Source organism: Thunnus thynnus, chromosome 3, assembly GCF_963924715.1.
Source record: "Thunnus thynnus chromosome 3, fThuThy2.1, whole genome shotgun sequence".
NCBI lineage: Eukaryota > Metazoa > Chordata > Actinopteri > Scombriformes > Scombridae > Thunnus > Thunnus thynnus.
The window spans coordinates 38,167,504-38,177,342 of record NC_089519.1 but is presented as its reverse complement, the minus strand read 5'-3'; positions in this window follow the sequence as shown (position 1 = coordinate 38,177,342).

Here is a 9,839-nt window from a genome sequence, read left to right as displayed (position 1 = left end):
GAAAATGCTTTTTGGGCTGCATGTGACCACTGGGAAAAACTGGCCACAAGGCTGAACAGCTCAGCCCTATGCAGCTCTAATAATACATCTATGGTCTGGATCCACCTAGACGAGTGAATTCAGTTTGTGGTGTAATCACTTAAACGCTCTTTCCTCTGGCGCCCCCCTCAGGAAAAACGGTACATTACTCTAACTTTTAATTAGAGGTAAAGACAAGTTGTGTCTCTGTTTAACATCCATACAGCAGTTTGGTTTTCTGGTGTGTGATGACTCTTACAGCCTCAGCAGGAGCTGGTGTAGTTATGATATTGAGCATTACACAGCTGAAAAGATTTTTAATTGACACCATGCAGCATCAGACTATGACTTGGATTGTTCCTTTAGGTTTGTAAAGTGTTATTATTGTGCGTCTGTGCTGCAACAGACTGAGCTGCACTCGAAACTAATTCACATGAATTCTTCAAATAGAACATGATTCCAGCGAAGCCTTTTTTCTGAAATACAGTCAGCAGGAATCTGTTCTCAATGTAGAGGACAGACTCAGGTGGTTTTCCACCTTTGACTTTTACTCAGCGTGTAATGAAGACCTGAAAACTGTGATAGAAATAATGATGTAAAGCCTCACAGTGAAAGCTTCACACAGTCATGGCAGTTTGTTGGCCACAACTTTCTTAAATCCATTACAAACACTTTGTTTCTGATTATCCTGATAACCACAACAGATGCACGTGTTTGTTTGCTGTTTCAGTTGTTTGTTCAGGCGTGACGCTGGATGTTTTAAACGGGTCACTGAGGCTGCATCTGTATGAGGACAGATCAGCCTCTGACTCATCTCAGAACTGATCTCTGATCGAAATCCTCCAACTTTCAGGAATTCTTGGCTCAAGTTGAAATATTTATATATCATACAAACAGGCATCCTCAATGTATGCTGCTACCGTCTAATTCAAGTCCATTTGGGTCTAATATTGACCTTATACGTAAAAACTCACTGTTCCTTCAGTCTAAACATACCTTTGAGAAAAGTTAAAGGGTAACTACACACTAGATCATTTTTTACACTGAGTCTGTGTTGGCATATGATGTTAATACAGGTGATTTTTCCAACAGTACACATTTTGTGTGTAAAAACTACTTTTCTGCTCAAAATTAGCTTATTTCTGTCTGCTTGGATTTGAAAATTTAGTTCAGTGAATCAGCTGCTGTGTAGCTTCAGTTTGTGGCTGCTCTCAGTTACAGTTTGGGTCAACATGAAACTCTCCTGGTTGAATCATCAGAACTAAAGATGAACTCCTGTGTTAGGAAATATCTGGTTCTTAAGTAAAAAGTCATAACTACTAGACCGTGGACATAAAAACTTCTCAGTAGAAGTTAACTATGACTCCCAGTGTGCACTTCAGCAGGAAAAATCCAATCAGAAACTAAATTAAAACCATTTCAATGTTGAGAAAACAGATTTTACAATCTGCAGCTTAAATCACTTGGTTTTGTTCTCAACTACAACAACAAAGTTTTTAAAAATCTGCTATCACTCTGATTGGTTGCCTCTTCTCATAATAATGGCAGCTGAGGCTCATGGGTATTGTTGTATTTTGAGCAGAAAGTCTGATTTCCCAGAAACAACGTTGTGTGAACTGATTTGTGTTTTATCAGCTTTATTGACGTGTGATGTGTGACCTACTGACAATAAAGTAAAACGGGAGGGAAAAAAAGACACAAAGTTGAAATAATTAAATTTAGTGTCCAGAACATAAAACTAACATGTTGGTTATGTTATCTAAGGAGAGTCTTGAGTCTCTGTGTTCAGACACATTGAGGAGATCTTTTAAAAATAAATTTGAAATGGAAATAATAAACAGTAATAAACATAATAAACAATCTGATGGTCACTGCGGGTGAACGGGAGGAAATACAACCACAGTCTATCTGTGTCATGAGGTAAAAACTGTTAAGATGTATAAATAAAACTAAAATTAAATTTTATGCCAAAGAGAAACACTTGTAAAAATGTAAATCATCAGCTGAGGTTCGGGCATGAGGACACAGAGAACAAACTGAAATACATGGTCTGTGTTCATGTTTGGGAATGTGAGTAAAATGTGTCGGAGCGCCATTCCCAGGAATCCTGTGAGAGATATCGGCCATCTAATCGCCTTCACTAACAGAGTTGGACAGGGTTTTGTTGTCATCCGTTTCCCTCGATTTAGCATGTTACTGTGAGACTGTGAGATTATAATTAATGTAGGAAAGAAGACAAACAGTTTTGAAACTGTACATTTTAATTAACTTCCAGACTTTTCTCTCATCTTTGCTGTTTTTTTTTGTGAAATATCAGGAGCTTTTACATCTTTGAGCCTTTTGAGAAGTTTAGAGGAGAAATGTTTCTCTGGCAAACAACTACACACTGATTTTACACAAGAGAAACAAAAATAAAGGGTTGGAAAACATCTAGTTTCATCTTTAATAATGCAGCATATTCATAAGTTTATCACGTTATTTTATGTAAATCCTTTATCTGAAAGTAGTAGAGTAGAAAGTTTAATATTTCCCTGTAGTGGAGTGGAAGTATAAAGTAAAGTACAAATACCTCAAAATTGTACTTAAGTACTTGAGTAAATGTACTTAGTTACTTTCCCCACTGTTTGTTCAGCAGTTTGGGGGACAGTGGAACACGTTTAATCTTTATAATTACCTTTGTATAAAGTTGTGGTGGTGAACGTGTTAGTGAACAGTTGCTGTGAACACTGACTTCAAAAAGAAACGCAGCTCTGAATATCAGAAATCCTGCTGAGAGATGAAGGCCTGAACTTTCATCGAGTGAAAACTTACCAAACACAGCTGCAGTACACACGTCTACCACCTGACTGCTTCACGAGCAAGAAGAACAGGAAGAGATGCGAGAGATAAACATCAGATGAGATATTAGTGAGAACAATGACGGTCACTCTCAGGACGTCTCGCTGGGGTCAGCAGATGAACACACGGCCTGCTGGGAAGTCTGGGACTGATGGACTGATATTTGTTGGACAAAGGCTTCACTAAAGTGCTTGAAATGTGTCATTAGCTCTAAATAATCCATGTGAAACTCCTCCAGCTGCCCCAGTCGTCCTGTCAGCTGAAAACTAAAACTTGAGAAACACAGTTTCTCTGGTTGACTTTTGTTTATCATGTTGGTTTTTTATTTCTCTGTTGTTTACAGGTGAGCAGCTGCTAAATCACACATATGTGCTCAGAATCATTTCTAGAGCTGCATTGATTACTTGATTAATCATTTGGTAGCCAATTATTAAATTAATCAACAACTGTTTTGACAATGTTTGACAATTCTCTGATTGCAGCTTCTTAAATGTGAATATTTTCTGGTTTCTTTAGTCTCTGTGACAGTAAACTGAACATCTTTGAGTTGTGAACAAAACAAGACATAAAGTTAAAAGCCTTTCTGCCAATAACGACTTCAGACCTGTAGCCTTAACGTCTGCAGTAATGAAATGTTTTGAGAGAGTCATAGTTATGGATGTATGGATCCCAGTACCCAAACCGGCATTGTCTAGAGAACCAAGTATTTAGTTATTTTTTAACGCATTGTGTGATTGTAGTTGCATGGTCTCATCAGTGAGGGTTAGGAAGAATAACAAAACACACACATGGACTGTAGAAATAAATATATTTTTGTGAGATTTGGATTTTTTCTTGTTATTTGAAGTTGATGTGAGCTGTTTGTGTGTTTATGAAGAGAAAGGTGAGTTAAAACGTGTAATATGTGTATGAACTACCTGTTTCACTGCTCTTTAAAGGACAAAATACACACAAGTAACAGAGTCAATTCAGCAAACACTCTAAAAGTTTTAAACACTTTTAAAAAGCAGATAGTCTGATGATGAAGCTTTTTCATTTCCAGAACACTCACCTCTGTAAGGCTCCCTCCATCATCCCTGCAGTCACAAATATATTTTATATATCGCTGTTTATCTTAAATTCTCTTTATTTTTAAAGAACATTATAGTAAATTCCTGGAGCTACATGACCAGAGCCAACACTCCTCCAGCAGTGTGACTCAGACCATGAGTCAGAGGTCACTGAAGCTTGTACATGTTGTCATAGAAACCAGAGGTTCATATTTTTTATTAAAGTCATAAAAGAATGTTTTATTGTAAAAAAAAAAAAAAAAAAAAAAGACTGAAAAAAATGTAAATGTGGCTGCAGATGAATCTGAAATCCCAACTGGGAAAATGCTGATTTTTGAGTCAGTGGTTATGTTTAGTCTCCAGGAAATGAATGTAAGTTAATGTAATGTCCCCAAAAGTGACAATGATCTGATACGGTGTGTGTGTGTGTGTGTGTGTGTGTGTGTGTGTGTGTGTGTGTGTGTGTGTGTGTGTGTGTGTGTGTGCGTGTGTGTGCGTGTGTGTGTGTGCGTGTGTGTGTGTGTGTGTGTGTGTGTTGTATTCAGACATAACAATGTCGCCACCTGCAGGTTTCTCACTGCAGATGCAAGGACACCATCCATGCTTTTTCTGATTACTGTTTGTCTCTGATCGGTTCCCTGCAGGGATCAATACTGAGTCCACGTGTTCAAACTCTTCAACAGCAACAATTCTGGATCAAACTGTGACACATTTGCATAGTTTTCACACAGAAAGCATTCAGTGACTACAGCCTTCAAATGTCCTCAATACTTTTCTCACTCAAACACAAACAAACAATAAAACATTTGACATGTTTACATCCTCACTTCCAAACTCTTCAGTTTATGTTCAAACACTAACAAGTATTCATACTGAAATACATCGATATTCAACCAAAACACAAGACGAAAGCTTCCTGCTGCATTTCTATGACTCGTTCCTGTAGATACACTGTAGTACGTTCTATAGAGAGCTACACATCTGACTGTATTTACACTATATACACACTTATACACTATCAACCATTAAACTACATAAACACTATATACACATTTATAGACTATCAACCATTAAACTACATAAACACAATACACACATTTATAGACTATCAACCATTAAACTACATAAACACAATATACACATTTATACACTATCAACCATTAAACTACATATAAACACAATATACACATTTATACACTATCAACCATTAAACTACATATACTGTAGTCGACTGTGTGAAGAGTTTTGAATATGTGGACTCAGTATTGAACTGTACTGCTAACCAGTCAGGAGAGAGACAAACACCAGGAGTCATGGAACAACAACAAAAATGTAATAAATTAAAAAGTAAATAGATAAAATTAACAAAAACATATTACCTTTATAAGGCATGACTTCAGTTTTTAGAATAATAAACCTTTTTAATCTTCAGGTCAATAATCAATAACAATATCAAACAGTAATTATTAGGTTTTTAAAAAGTGAAATCTCACTTTCGAGGGAGAATCTTTGTATGAATGAAAATATTTGACTATTTGACAGAAAACAGCTGAGAGTGAAACCAAAGATACAAAGATTTATTTCTTACATGATGTCTCACATTGTAAGGAAAAAAAGGTCCATAGACTTTAACTAAGCTGTAACTGTAACCCTGATAAAATCAGTCTTTTATTCTCTTTTACTGCATTTGTTCTCTGCTTTTAACAGTGCGTCTTTCCTGATGTTCTGTTGTTGTTGTTGTTGTTGTCAGTGGTGGAAGAAGTACTCAGATCCCTTACTGCAGTAAAAGTACCAATACAGCAATGTAAAAATATTCCATTACAAGCAACAGTCCTGCTACAGTAAAAGTACATAAGTATTATGAGCTTGATGTAGTTAAAGTATTGCAGTAAAAGTACATAAGTATTATGAGCTTGATGTAGTTAAAGTATTGCAGTAAAAGTACATAAGTATTATGAGCTTGATGTAGTTAAAGTATTGCAGTAAAAGTACATAAGTATTATGAGCTTGATGTAGTTAAAGTATTGCAGTAAAAGTAGTGGTTTGGTCCCTCTGACTGATATATTATTATATATGACATCATTAGATTATTAATAGTGAAGCATCAGTGTTAGAGCAGCATGTTACTGTTGTAGCTGCTGGAGGTGGAGCTAGTTTACACTACTTTATATACAGTTAGCTAGTTTAGTCCAGTGGTTCCCAACCTAGGGGTCAGGCCCCTCCAAAGGGTCAGCAGATAACTCTGAGGGGTGGTGAGATGATTAATGGGAGAGGAAAGAAGAAAAAACAAAGTTCTGATACACAAATCTGTTTTCAGTTTTTGGACTTTTTCTCTAATCTTTGATTTTTGCTGAAATATTGGATCATTTGAACATTTATTGAAATGAAAGCATGTGAGAAGTTTAGAGGGAAAAATCACTATTTGGTGGAGCTGTTAACAACTCATAGACATGTGAAATGTGACCCCGACTACACACTGCTTTTTGTAAGACGTCAAAAACCAAAAAGGTTGGAAACCACTGGTTTCATCTTTAACAATGTGTTGTATTTTAAAAGCTTGTTATATTATCCATTGTGTCAAATCTGCATCTGAAAAGTAACTAAAGCTGTCAAATAAATGTAGTGGAGTAGAAAGTACAATATTTCCCTCTGAAATGTAGAAAGTAGCATCACATGGAAATACTCAAGTAAAGTACAAGTACCTCAAAATTGTACTTAAGTACAGTACTTGAGTAAATGTACTTAGTTACTTTCCACCACTGCACTTTCCATCAGATCATTTTTTTAATGACGTCATCATCTGACAGCACCTCCTGTATGATGAGTGATCAGCTGCACTGAAACACAAACCAAGCTGACTGTGAAATCTCAGATGTTGGATTGTCCTTGAATGCACCACCAAGCATCTGCATCATCACAGGAAGATTAAACAACTTTGACAAACAATAACATTGTCTAAATGTTGACTGTGATGGATCGTCGTCAGTATCTGCAGCAAGTTGATTTTCACAGAACCGAACTTAAACTATCAAACTCAAAACAGTCAGAACTGTAACATTTATACTTGTTCTGTGTTTTAATGAGCTAAAACATGAAAAAACATCACTTAAACCTGGAGGGTTGACCTTGATGTGAGTGTGTTCCTGACGCAGCGTGAAGTCTCTGTCGCTGTGGTAACGTGACCTTCATGAGCAGGAAACAGCTGTCTGTCCTCGTCTGTTTCCTCTTTTATCGCTTCACACTTCTTCTGCCTGATGTGAGAACACTTTCCCTACAAAGCCTTTGGAGGGATTTAAGGGAATAGTTTGACATTTTTGGGAAATATGCTTATCGTCCTGCTTGCCAAGAGTTAGATGAAAAGATTGATACCAGCAAGTGTGTTTACATGACGCACAAGTATCCTGGTTATGAGTTGTGTATGTAAATATTATATCCTGCTGTAATAAACCAGGATACTGTGGCTTCCATGTGTGCAGGTGTGTCATCTACTCAGCTTATATACTAGTCAGTCAGTAAAACAAACAATATGAGGATAAATGATGTTATGATGATCAACACGCTGAAAGGGAAAGATCATGACATGTGTTTTTACTCTTATAATAATAAAAATAATAAAACTAATAAAGTTGATTTATATAGCACTTATCAAAACAAGCAATTACAGATGATAGAATATAACATTCCCACTTATCATTAAAACAAATATAAATAAACCAATAAATAAAGAGGATAGTTTTCTATTTGTGGTGATCAGACGGAGCTTCCAGACACCAAACTGTGTTCATTCTGAAACTCAGTCGGTACAGAAACAAACTTTTACCCAGTTTGGGTGAATACAGGGCTATTTACCCAAACTAAAGCTTGTTAAAATCTTCTCTTTTAAACGTACATGTCACAGTTTTGTTATTGACTATTGTTGAAGAAAATCGCTCAAGTCCCTGTTCAAAGTTTGCTGTGGTGGAAGTGATTTAATAGCGTTCCGGCAATGCGGTAGACTGACCCAGAGCAGAAGGGATGGAAACACTTTATACCGTAAGATCAAACAACTGGTAACCAAAAGGTAAGGAGGTAGGGCATTTGCATACAGGATCAAGGCAGCGTAGTAAGGGGGGGGGGGGCTCTCAGGTGGGTGGGCCAAAAACAGGAGGGGCTGCATTCAGACAGGATCAAATATGTCAAATCAGCAGGGGTCAAAGGCAGGAAAGACACACAGTTGGCATCTTGTTGATCAAGGAGTTGTACCCAAATATGTATTTTCTGCTTCACTGTTAATAACTTTTGTATCTTTTGAGTGTCATCTGCACGTCATCTTGTACAAGAAACAATAAATCTGTGACAGTTTTTAGCTAAAGCTTGTTGTGTGTAACACTGGTTAAAAACGAGCAGCACCAGAGGCGACATGCTGCTTTGATGACGTAATAGGCTACTGAACTTTTTCCACATCAACTTCCTTTCAATCTCTGCCTGGCCTGCCATTGTCATAAAACTGAAATAAGGTAAGAAATGCATTCCTTCTTCTCATCAGGGTGATTCCAGATCAAAATGGTAGCAGCGGTGGTGGTTCGCCAACAAGCAGCTAAAAGGTTTGTTGAAACACTGTAACCAATCAACCAGACAACCAGTCAGTGTGATATATAAATAATCAGCACTGCAGCAGAGCGACGTTTAGTCCCCCGTAGGCTTAATTTCCAAAGTACTGAGTGGGCCAATTACTCCCACTGCAAAAGCTATTTAACACTTTGTTCATGTCTAAGTCATCAGGTCCAACATGTTAGAGTAGACTTACAGTTATACAACTTTACTGACAACGTTACAACTCACAACACCTGAAATTGGGGGGACAAAAAGTCTGGTTGTATTGCGGCACCAGTGGTCAAAATAACAGATAGTTGAAGTTAACCTGATGATGTGTTTTGACTGCTATATTGACTTTTGATTTTTAGTGTGTATGAATATTCAGGTTTTTCATGTCCCACGTGAATGCCATATCCTGTAACACTGGATAAGATCAGTCAGTCTGCGTGTAAAGTCTTTTACTAACTAATGATTCACAAAATCAGTTGCACCATTAAAAGTTCATTAATGTCTCATGTAGTTAACACTTCAGAAATGAGTCAGACGGAAAGTGACCGAGCAAAAAGATCAAATAAAGTGAACTGAATCATTTGTGAATGTCGGTGTGTGCTTGTTTTATTTGTCTGTGTATCTGCGGAAACATCCGTGTTTAATTAGAATCAGTATTGATGCAGTTCACAGTGAGATTATGCTAAGCTAACTGTCAGTAGTCTGACGTTAATGGTTTAGTAATTTAAAGTTTTTTTCTGTGGAACGTAAAGTGTCAGATATGTCGACTATTTTCAGATATTAGCATGCTAACATTAGCTTCAGCTAGCTTAGCAACAGTTCCCCCTGCAGTTGGTGGCTGTAAATATTTAGCAACAACTAGTTTTAACTTAGTGACGTGTAAATCTGAATTTAGCAACACGGATGTTCTCTTGACTGCAGGAAGTTAGCGCTTCCTGAGAGAAACCAACTGTTGTTTTTACTCTTTGATTTGTCTTGAGATTAAACCAAGGAGATATAAACTGGTTCACACTTAGCTTCAGAGATGTTTGTAGGTGGCAGAGGCAGGTTAGCTGTTTCACCCTGTTTCCAGCCTGGAGCTTCATAATTACATATTTCTATATTTGCATATAATCAGTCTGAACATCTGACTCTTAGCAAGAAAGAAGTCTAAAAAAATAAAATATCAAACTTTCCCTTTAAGTTTGTTGACCTAAACCCCATGTGCAGTCACCTCGGGGTCAACTGATGTTAAAGATGGATTCTCTGGAGGTTTATCAGACTGATAAATTAATATTTGTTTTTTAACAACATAAAACTAACAGTGTAACGTCGCCTCCTACAGTGTTCATTACAACCACAGTATGAACA